The 11967-nt window shown below is 38.3% G+C and overlaps 1 non-coding gene across 1 annotated transcript; it reads right to left on the bottom strand.

Moving 5' to 3' along the window:
* Positions 1 to 11203: 11203 nt before the first annotated feature.
* On the bottom strand, positions 11204 to 11310 carry LOC124886204. The gene has a single exon (XR_007043290.1). It is a non-coding gene; the product is annotated as a small nucleolar RNA R71 (small nucleolar RNA).
* Positions 11311 to 11967: the final 657 nt, after the last annotated feature.

The raw sequence follows: 11967 nt of genomic DNA, 5'->3' as shown, positions 1-11967 counted from the left end.
ACCTCTCTTCATACTCATATTGCATTACGCACCCCTATAATAGCCACCCTCAACTTAGGTTATTTACCTAAGTCAAGGTACACAATGTCCAAGGAGTCCCAGGGCCAAGACAGGTTCTTTGTGATGTAACGGGAAGGTGACAGGGGTACAAGAAAGAACTAGGCTATTTAGGCTCAAACAGGGATCAATAGATATTAGTCACATTTGGATGGTCAATTAAGATAAAATGGCTAACATACAAAAAGTCCTATGATCCTTTCCTAATGCCTATTCTCTGACTATGACACAAATAATAGGGCAAGTTCTAGATTCAACACACAACGGGAACTGAGTAAGAACTTACACACACATGGCACACAAGTATGTAGCATATCACTGCTGATCCATTTCATGCACTTGTTTCATACAGGTTATTCAGTTGCTATACTCATGCCACAAAAAGATGCATGAAATTCACACAGTACACATTAGATCAGACCACTTGAGAGGCACTCAAAAACCACAAAATAAGCTAACTACCTCAAGTACTTATACTACTCCTAATTATCTACAGAATATGTTACAACAACAATTTACCCTACACCCTAAACTTAAAAATCAAAAATGAAATATTCTAAGGGTTAGGGTATACCTAAAGACAATCAAGCACATGGATCCTGGGTATTCGCCCCTGCTTCTGAACGAGCCGTTGTCTTTTCTCCACTCAGAGAATTTGGCTTTGCGATGGCAGGAGCCTGGCTAAATGAAGCACCTGCAACCCTAACTATGATGGCTGCTTCCCATTTCTCCGTATCGTCTATAGAATTTAATCTTTCCCTTTTCAACTCTTCCTTTTCTTCCTTCTTTTTTGCTCTTCTTTCTTCCTCACTGTCCGACTCTTCTTGCTTATTTTTGCCTTTCTTTTCCCTCTTTTTCTTTTTTTTCTTTGAGGAGTCCGCAGTGAGATCAAGTATGAGAATTTCTTTCTCCAACTCTTGCATAGCTAAACCTGTTGGCACTATAATTTGGTTCTGTTGCAGCATCCCAACCTCAGCCTTCTCCTTATCCAACGCAACCCTGAATGTAGCAATATCAGAACTTGTCATCTCTTTTGCCTAGGCATCAAATCTGTTCTCCAAATCTGCAACCCGCCTAGGAAAAGTCATAAAAGGTTCAAGTGCAGCTTTGATTCTTTTGTCCATAGCAATAATAAACTATTTGACGAAAGCAGGTAGTTGTGCCTCACACCACTTGGCTTGCTTAACCACCCTCTTGGTATCAATCGGCTGAAATGCCAATCCTGTTGCTGCTGGAGCAACTGAGGGACTGGCTTCAGTCTTAGACACTGATGCTGCCTATGCCAAAGAATCCTATACATCTACATGAGGTATTGCTCCTGCATCTGTAACCGGTGAGTCCTCTGCTATCTCTACACCCATGTCAAGTCTAAGTCTCGGCTGAATCTCATCAAACTAGATAGGGTTGTTAGTCTTCTGGGCATGAACATCTTTATTAATGCCCATAATCTTTGGCACCTTAGCAGCTCTGGACAGCTCTATAATAAGACATGGAAAAGGATAAGCAGTATCTACCCTCGATATTCTAATCTTCATCTTATCTGTAATGATTTCCCCAAAGTTCAATGGAAGCTGCTGCACCAAACTTGCTACCAAAATAGCCTGGTCATCACCTAGAATATTGTCTTTCTCAGTAGGCATTAGCCACATTTGTACTATGTCCTACCAAAATTTTGCCTCCTGAGTCAATGAGGACTTACAGATTCTCTCATTTGGGTTTATTACCCAAACTAGTTCTCCGTCAGCGATGATGTTAGCCAACCAAGGACGTTGTTTGTCTTTATTATTTATTTAGGCATAAAATATGGTGTAGTGGCCCGAGGCATGAAGTTGGGGCTATGCAAAAATTTGTTGATGGCTCTAGTCGAAACATCAACGCTTACACCCCTCACCCAAACTCTCATAAGAAGAGGCTGATCTACTACTTTGTCACCTGGTTTATACATATTCTCCATCTGGTCTTGGTATTTTGTGTAGAATTCCCGAACCAATGTGGGGCAAAATAAACCTCCCTTTTCTGCAGTCTGTCCTAAGCCGTATTCTTAGAATTTCTTCTCCAGGGTATCTGTTCAACCCTTTTGTGATGTTCATCTTTTCTTCTTGGATTGGCCTCTTTGCATTCCTTTTATCAGTTCTTTGCAACCCAGCAATATAGATCTCTTTAGCTCTAGGAATCTACCATCTAGAATTGTTCCTTACCTCCGAATTCTTACACTTGATAAGAGTCCTCCAAGGTGGAGACTCTTCAACCATTTATTGATCAGTGGATGGGGACCATAAGTTGTCCCCTCGGACTCAGATTCTTCAGACTCGTCTCGATCCCCTTCATCAGAGTCAGCATGTTCAGACTTATGCTGTTTAGAATCACCCTTTTCAGAACCCTTTTACTCAAAAGCTGTGGTCGACTCAGTATCATCACTGTCCTCTACCTCAAGTAGTGGAGGTGGAAGATTTTTCTTTGGTCTTTGCTCTTTTTTAGCTTACTGAGCAAGGGTTCCTCTTCCTCGCAATCAGATTCCTCGTCGAGAGGCTTACGACGTACATCATCTTTGGCTGCTTTCTTTGATTCTGTTGGGCTCTTTCTTTTTGGTGCCATTTTAAAGTACCTGGAGACATTAGAAGAACATCAGTCAACCCTAAAGATCACAAGCAAAAGCACATTAATAATTTAAGCTCATTCATGTTTTAGGTCCTAGGTATGATGCCAATTCTTGATAAGCCATCACGACTGTGACAGCTTGTCACAATTGTCATCATCCACAGGCAGAGTTCAGCAAATTTTTCCATTTTGTGATGACTTTCCTGATAGGCCGTCACAACCGTGATAGCCCCTCGCGAATGCCGTCAACTCTAAACAGAACTACCTTCAAATTTTTTAGAGCTTGATGATATTCTTGATAGGCCGTCATGATTGTGATAGCCCATCATGAATGTCGTCACCCCTACCCGAACCCAATTTTAACTTTATTTGAATTTTTGGTCTCTATTTTTGCTCAATATTTACTTCAATTAGCATTGTGAGCTAATTTTTCAAACTTTGGGCTTGCACAGCTAACCCTAGGTGCTATTTTGGCCATTTTCCAAGTTGACCTCAGTTCAAGCACCTAGGGGCTTTGGGTTATACTTTAATCACCATGCAATCACAATCAAGGAAGATTTGAAGTAGAATATACCTGATGGGGCTTTTAATCTACTACTACTCACAAGGAGAAATATGAAAGAGGAAGATTTTCTTGGTTTTTAATAACAACCCACACACAAATAAACTTGTTTTGCATGGAGTGGTTTGCCAAGAATGGGAACTATGTTAACTAAGGAAAGAAATAACTCAAAAATAAGGAAGTTAATACTGGCAGAAAACTAAAAAGGTTCACGAGTTGGGCCTGGTCGGATCAGATTAAAATTAGGCCTAGTTTACAAAATTTAAGGCCCTGGGGTGATGACAATTTGTGATGGCTTATCATGATTGTGATAGACCGTCAAGTTCTTCGTCAACAAAAGGCAGAAATTTTCTTAGATTTGATCTAGCTAACGGCATTCATGATAGCTTGTGACGAATGTGGCGGCTTGTCATAGATGTCGTCATGACCTTCTAGCTGACCCTTTTCATTTTTTTCACCTGCTCTATACTAAATCCTAATTTAGAAATTAAAAACACTTTCTCAAACATAAAAAATTTTAGTTTTCTCCAAATAGCGCCTGATTTACTGTCGTGACTCGACTGAGCTATCTTGACTACTCAGACTTTGACAAGATGACCTATTGATCCCTCTTTTGCATCCTCATAGAAGATGTCAATGATAGAGAAGATATTCATATCCTTTTGTTGTGACATGGGTTGATGCATTTTGAATTTTGCCTCTTTTTTACCGAGCCTAAACTTTAGCTCATTCAACTCCATGTCAACTATTACCCTTCCTATTACCAAGAATGGTCTTCCCAAAATAATGGGTACTTCAAAGTCCATATTACAATCCAGCACCATAAAATCAACAAGAAGAATAAAGTCTGCCACTTTCACCAGCACATCATGCAAAATTCCTACAAGCCGCTTTATCGACCTATCCGCTATCACCAGTCGCATGTTAGTAGGTGTTGGATCTTATAAACCCAACTTCTTACATACATTCAGTGGTATCAGATTAACGCTGGTACCCAAGTCACATAATGCCTTTGCAACACCTTAGACCCAACTTTGCACGAAATAGTGAATACACCTGGGTCAGTCTTCTTTTGCACTAAGAATCGTGTGGACACCGCGCTACAATGGTGGAGATTGTCCACCTGCTCACTGTTGACCTTTCTCTTCTTTGTGATGAGGTCTTTTATGAACTTGGCATAGCCTGGAACTTGCTCAAGTGCCTCAACTAAAGGTACATTAATTGTTAATTGCTTGAGCATAGTCATAAACTTACCAAAGTTTACATCATCGACCTTTTTCTTCAATCATTGAGGAAAAGGAGGTGGTGGTCTAGGGATAGTCTTTAACACTACTTCTTTTTCCTTCTCGTCTTTTCTCTTTGAAATATCAACAAAATTGTCCAGCATATCAGACTCCACTAGATTACTTTCTTCGGGTTCGTCAATACTTACCTTATTCTCCACAGATTTGCCTACAAAAGGGCCAAATAACATCTTATCACTTCTAGTGGTAATCTCTATACACGAGCCATCATTTCGTGGGTTCTAAACCGTATCACTAGGTAAAGTACCAGTTTTTTTGTGGTTTAGTATAGTGGAAAGTTGGCTCATCTGCTGCTCCAACTGCTTAATAAAAGCAGAGTGTGAGCTAACCAGCTGACTGAGGGTAGAAAATTAACTCTTCATAGTAGTTACCCCCGAGTTGGTAGCTTCAAATCCCTTCAACAACTTTTTCACCATGTCCATCATGGATATCTTGCCAGAACTAGTTGCTGCAGCATCCCGACTTCCAGGAGGAATATACAAACTGCTCCTATCATTATTGTTCCTTCAGTGTCCCTGCTCTATATCTTTATAATCAGGATTGTCATAAAAGTTCTGAACTTTATTCCCTTGGCTATTGCCTCGGAAACCCCCCTGATTACTCACATAGTTTGCCTCCGCATCAGCACCTGTAGATACAGTCCCTTGAGATTCTACGAACTTAACCATTTTAGTCTTGCCTGACAGTAAGTGCTTGCCCAGCAAGTCCATCTATGTCTTCAAATGGGCCATGTCCAGATCTCGCTCTTCATTCCTTCTACGCTGCTCCGCAGTTATGCCACCAACAACAGTTGGGCTAGCCACTACAGAATACCTAGTGTGCCAAGCCCAACTTTTCTTGGTCATTCTATTCAGCATGTCAGAAGCATCTAGAAAAGAGAGGTCAATGAATGGACCACCGAAAGGGTTGTCAACAATTGGCTTTGTCACAGATTTGAATGCTCTGTACAAAGTGTCCATCAAGTGCAAGTCCGTCATGTTGTGGTTCAGAAATTGTGCTAGCTTCTTCTTAAATCTCTCCCAGGTTTCGTGCAACGCTTCAGTTGGGAGTTGTCTGAAGTTACTGATTTTTTCCCTCAAATGTTCCCTTCTGGAGGGTGGAAAGAACCGTTCTAGGAATGCATCTTTCAACTGTGTCCAGTTAGTTATAGAATCGAACTCTAACTTATTCAACCATATTGTTGCCTATAAAGACAGAGACAACGGAAACAACCTCAACCTTATTGCATTCTGGCTCACTCCTGGATTGACAAAAGATTTGTAAATGGTGATGAAGTTCACCAAATGCATGTTTGGATCATCACCCGGTAGGCTTCCAAACAACCCCTTCAGATTCAGGAGCTGAATCATGGTTCTTGTTATGCTGAATTTTGCACCCGGTGCCAACGGTAGAGGAATGATAGCACCCGTTGCACCAGTTCCATCCATTCTTTCATCATCTTTATCAGCCTCATATTAAACAGGCTGTTGGCCATACCTTCCTTGTATTGGATAATCACTGGTGCAGCAAGTTGCTCAGCTCACCTTGGGTTTTAACGATTCAGTAATTCTTTATCACCCAAATCTTCATATTCTGTACATTCACCTAAGCCCTGGCTAAAGCGACTAGTCTATTCGCCTCCTATTGTTCAGCCATTCTTCCTATCAGTTGAGGTTCTGAATTGATTAGCAATAACGGTTCTCCGAAACTTCTTGTTTTTGGTATAAACAACACAATACCTATAATCGACAAAAACAATAAATAAACATAAATCTAGAAAACTTAATTAATAGCAAATTAGCGCCTACAACTTTCAGTTTACAACTGTATTCCCCAGCAACGACGCTATTTTTGATGACACTCAAACTACACTCTGGAATAAGTGTAAGCAATCGTTGTTAATATAAAACCCAACTAGGTTAGGGTCGAATCCCTCAGGGAATAGGGTGTGAACTCAATTTGTTTATGCAATAATTCACTGGTAGTTTACTATTTCCTGAAATGGGGGTTTAAATTGCTCAGACAATTGTTAGTCACTTTGAAATTAATGTTTATAACCAATATTTTTATGAAATAATTGGGATTATGTTCACTAGGGTTTACGGTACATGACAGATACTACAAATAACTCAAGCTTCTCATGGTGGTTAGGATGAAAAGATATCTTTATCAATGGTATGCTCAAATATATCTCTACCAATTCAAGCATCTAATTTCCTAATCTTCTCGGACTTAGGAAATCGCAACTCACTGTCCAGATTTTACCTCAGGTTAATTAACCTTGTTACAGCGTTAATTATTAAACGAAGCCTTTCTGAGTCCCTATCGATAATTCACTTTCTACTGTTTATGATTTCTTTCTCAAGCAAACCAAAGTAGGTACGCCTATTGTTTTCAACCCACAGACATAAGTTATAATATTAGAATTACAAAAAAACTCCTAGCACCTATTAAACCTTGAGTAATTAATTAATACCTTATCATGACCTGACCCTTGATCCCACAATCTAGGTTAAAGATGTTTAGCCACTTATGATGCAATAGATAAGTACACAAGTTGAATTCATAATTGAAAGGATTAACTTACAACGATGAATAAAATCAAAAGTGAACTTGTATTTGAATCACAAGGCAATACTCTAAAATATTAAGATAGAGAGAGAAAAGTCATATGTTGTAAGATAGATTCCTCAATGAATATATTATAAAAACCCTAAAACAAGTCTTTAAATGGTCGATCCTAAATAAGGAAATAATATTAAAATTTCTGATTTTCTTCGGCTTAGGTGACGGCGCTCATGACATCTTATCACAATCTTGATGGCCTGTCACAGACGTCATCAACTTCTCTGCAATTTCAACTCCTACTGCGTAGGTTGACGGCGATTTTGACGTCCTATCAGGATCTTGACGGCGTGTTGTGATTGCCATTATAAAACTTCCTACAGCTTTACATCTTCTGTTAAGGTTGACGGCATCCATGACAGCCTATCATAAGGCTGACGGCATGTCATAGATGTCATCAGCCACTCATAGTTCCTTATTTTCTTCCAATTTCAGTCTTTTTGCTTCCTTTATTTATGGTTCTCCCTCTTCTCTAATTTTGCTACAAATTCAAAGTAAAATAATAAAAAATGACTAAAGTTGCTCAAGACTTTGCAATTATTTAGAATTGAAAGCTTCAAATGTGTTAGCATGGGCTCACATATCAATACCCGTCACAGCTAGGCCTTGGTTTGGGTTGTGACAAAGTTGGTATTAGATCCTAGGTTCATGGTCAATTAGGTGTCCACAAGGCCATGTTAAGTAGAGTATCTTTGATGGGTTTGTAGTGCAACACACTTACAAGAGAGAGGCTATGAGACATTAACGCCCTGAGTCTGTACCCCAGGCACTACACGATGCTCATATTCTCGAAGGACCACAAGATAACCCATGACTGGTTCCTGCTATAATAAATGAATAATAATACTATATTTATGAGAAAATTAGGCAGAAACTTTCCATAAATTTCCAAACTGTAAGTAAATACTTAGTACGGTACATACATACCAAAACTGAACATCTGTCTATAAATACTCTAGTCCAAAAAAGCCTCTACTGTCTGAATCGGGAGTGGATGTGAAAATTCCCCAACTAAATTTGACTACTTAAATAAACTGAGTACTGAAATACTGGAATAATAAATATGTCCTCGAATAATGAGGACATAACACTTGTTTGTTGCTAATAGATCAGGCTGCTAAGTATAATTAGGAGCTCGTGTGTCTGAACCTATGATATTATACATCATAGCGCAAAGGAAAGGTATGCCTCAGTACTTTGAATGTACTGTTATGTTAAGTGAGGTAGGCTAACATGTGTGGGTTCATATGCATGAACAATAACTGACTAAATAACATGAACATAACTGAATGAGAGTATATGCATGAATACATAAACTATAAATGAGGTCATGATAACACTGGATAATGAGTTCTGAATCACTAGTTTAATGATATCTGAGTTCACTGATACTATATCACTGTTAACTGAGTGACTATATTTGGCAATCCTGATTCTGTGGAACTATTTTGAGTTCCGTACTAAACTGAGTGATTGTGTCTAATAGTCCTGATTTCTATAGAACTGAACTAAGTTCTAATCTAAAGATTGAAATTAAGACTGTGGAATATAATCATTTAACCAACATGCCATTCTCTGATTGGATTAGGGTCCAAACTGTAACCCCAGTTGCAAGGGTATCAGTACCGTGCCATAGGTAAAGACAAACTGAGTTACCCTTATCTGGCAGGTACTCTAAATGAGGAAGGTGGTACCATCAACTGGCAGGTAGGACACCTCATCAACGCTCAACTGGTAGGTTTATATCTCAACCTATGCTGGCTACATATTTTTGAAACACAAGGAGTGCTTCTAAGGATCACACCATGTTGATCTTGGGCGTATTTATATGTCCAAACACCGCTATTTACCCATATTTAGACATGTTTTAAGAATTAAAAGTGTGTTAATTAATAATGAGTGCGAGTTAAATTGTGTTTCATGGCTAACCAATATGATTAGAAATACAAGATTAATTTTCTATGGATTTGGAAGAAAATCAGATACACATAATAAAGAGACGAAAGATCATATGGACAAAAGTCAAAAACATATGGAGATGGACGAGAGTAAAGAGAAAAGAAAGAAGTTGACGATTAATGTGATGAAAGAAAGAAACTGGAGAAAAATTCTAGTCATTCGATGCAATCTCAATGTGTTGCGTCGACTGGCAAGATTTACGCCTTAGCAAAAATTTGACGAACAAGTTCCAGTACATCGACACGATGTCTAAGTTTTATGCCTTATAGAATTCTATGAGCGAAACTTCTAGTGCATCGACGTGATGTCAATGCATTATCTCGATGCTTAAAACCTTGACATATAGAAAAATTTTGGGGAGCAAATTCCAGTGACACGATGTGATGTCAAAACATTGCATCGTGTGGTGAAGATTTTGACTTAGTTTGATTTTCAAAGATGACTTCCAGTAGGACAATGCGATGTTAATGTGATACGTTGGCTGGATCAATACAATTAGTAATGCCTCGCGTCATGGCTTCAAATCTGGTGAAATTTTCCCAAGTATAAAAGGAACACGTAAGAACAATTTCAAAGACTTTTTGGCAAGTATAGCAGCAGTGGAAACTCATAGAATTCTTCTTTTAGGGTTCTTATTATTTATTTTGAATTTCTGTACTTCAAGACTAATTTTCGGTATGATTAATTACTTGTTTTTGATGTTTAATTCAAACATGAGTGGCTAAATACCCTTGTTCTGGGGTTGAGGTCAAGAACATGATTATTCTTTGATATTTTTTATAGTCGTTTCTTTTTGGATTATCACTTCGGGTTGTTTTTAATTTCTTGAGCTTACTATTTTAATGCCTGGATGCCATTAGAATAAATTTATTTTTTATGTGAATTCGGGAGGAGAATCATAGATTAAAACAAGGAAATTAAGGAACAAGGTTCTTATCCTTTTATAAAATAAGGGATTTGAATTAGCATCTAGGATAGAGATATACCTAGAAGCCTTGTTTGGTTCAATTGCAAGAAGATTACTTAATAAATCTAGAAGAATTGTTGTATCTCTATGGGAGTTGTAGCTATAATATTCAATAGATAAAAGATTTTAGGTTTGGAGATCAAGATCTTTGCCTAAACCTTGCGAACCAACAACCCGATAACCAATTAGAATACTATAAGAATAGAGATTTGTATAATTGTTCGAGAAGCCTCAACTCTGGAATTCTTATCATAACTGTTTACAACCGTTGCTTGCTTTACTCTAGTCATAAAATTTTATTTCTTATTTTTTAATTTATATTTTATTCTCAAATTCAAAATCATATTTATACTATACAAACCTAATACTCATTGTCTGAAACTAAAAGTTGGTTAAATCTCTAGTTGTTCAGTCCTCATGGGAATGATATTTGATTGTCTAAATCACTATATTACTTGAATGATCACGTACACTTTCGTGTGCATCTGAGTCACAAAAAGTTTTTTGGCGCCATTGCTGGGGACTAATATAATTAGTAAATTGCTAAATTTTTTGTATTTTCATATTAAGTTTAGGTGTTAATAACTTGATCTTAGCAACTTATTGTTGGCAGATCCAGGACTAGCGAGAGATAAAGAACTGGTAGAGCCTTTTGCAGAACTAGAGCAAATCTTTCAGCAAAGGTGAAGAATGGCTAAATAACGAAATAAACTGATTTATCAAAATATTGGGAATATTCCACCTCCTGTTATTCCTGTTATTCTAGTTATTCCTACTCAACAAACTGTTAGACCTATTTGTGAGGTGGCAATCCCACTCACGGACCATGTGACAAATAGTATTTTAAAGCCTGAACCAGGAGGTCGATTTGAATTGAAGCCGAATATGGTGCAATTGCTGAATTTAGCGGGGTAATTTCATGGCCTTTCACACGAAGATCCGCAACAGCATATACAGACCTTCTTGGAAATTAGTGATACATACGTTCCTGAAGGGGTGAATTCTAACTATGTCAGATTGACACTCTTCCCATTCTCCCTAATTGGGGAAGCAAAAAGGTGGTTACATGCTGAACCACCACTCTCCATCACTTCTTGGGAAGATCTAGCTCGAAAGTTCCTTATTCGATTCTTTCCATATAGGAAGACAGCACGCTTGAGAAGTGAAATCTTGAGTTTTAGACAGAAAGATGTAGAGAATCTCTACCAAGATTAGGATAAATTTAAGGGCATGCTCAGAAATTGCCCTCACCATTATCAATCCAATGATGTTCTTGTGCATACTTTCATAGAAGGATTGGATCCAAACATGAAGATTCTCTAGGATTTAGCACCAGGTGGACAGGCTCTTGGTAAGACATATGAAGAATTGGACATTCTGTTGAATCGGATTTCACAATGGAACTCAGACTGGCATGCAAACTCGAAGAGTACTCCTAAAAAAGTCATAGGGGTATTGGAGGTAGATTAGTTTACTACATTACAGGCACAGATCGCAGCCATGCAAAATCATATGATTACTCAGCTTAATAACATAAAGTTGGGTGTTACACAACCAGCAGCCATATCGAATGCAGTTCAATAGGTGAATTCTAGGTGTGAGGTTTGTGGAAGTGGCGAGCACACAGCTCATGCTTGCATGGCTAATCCAGATTCTATCAACTATGTGAGGAGTACAAATTAGAAGGGACAACAAAATTTTGGTAATATTTATAATCCCAACTGGAGGAACCATCCTAATTTTTCATGGGGTGGAAATTAGGCGCAGAATGTAAATCAGTACAAAGGACAAATGCAACAAAATCCATAGCCAGCTTTGAATACTCAGGCGACTACTCAATCTAGCTATATGGAGGAATTGATGAAGTAGTTTATGGCTCAACAAGCACAATTTGCAACTAAAATCAAGACTCAACA

The sequence above is a fragment of the Capsicum annuum genome, chromosome 7, assembly GCF_002878395.1.
Source record: "Capsicum annuum cultivar UCD-10X-F1 chromosome 7, UCD10Xv1.1, whole genome shotgun sequence".
NCBI lineage: Eukaryota > Viridiplantae > Streptophyta > Magnoliopsida > Solanales > Solanaceae > Capsicum > Capsicum annuum.
Note: the sequence above shows the minus strand (reverse complement) of the source record. Positions and strands in the feature narration are given on the sequence as shown.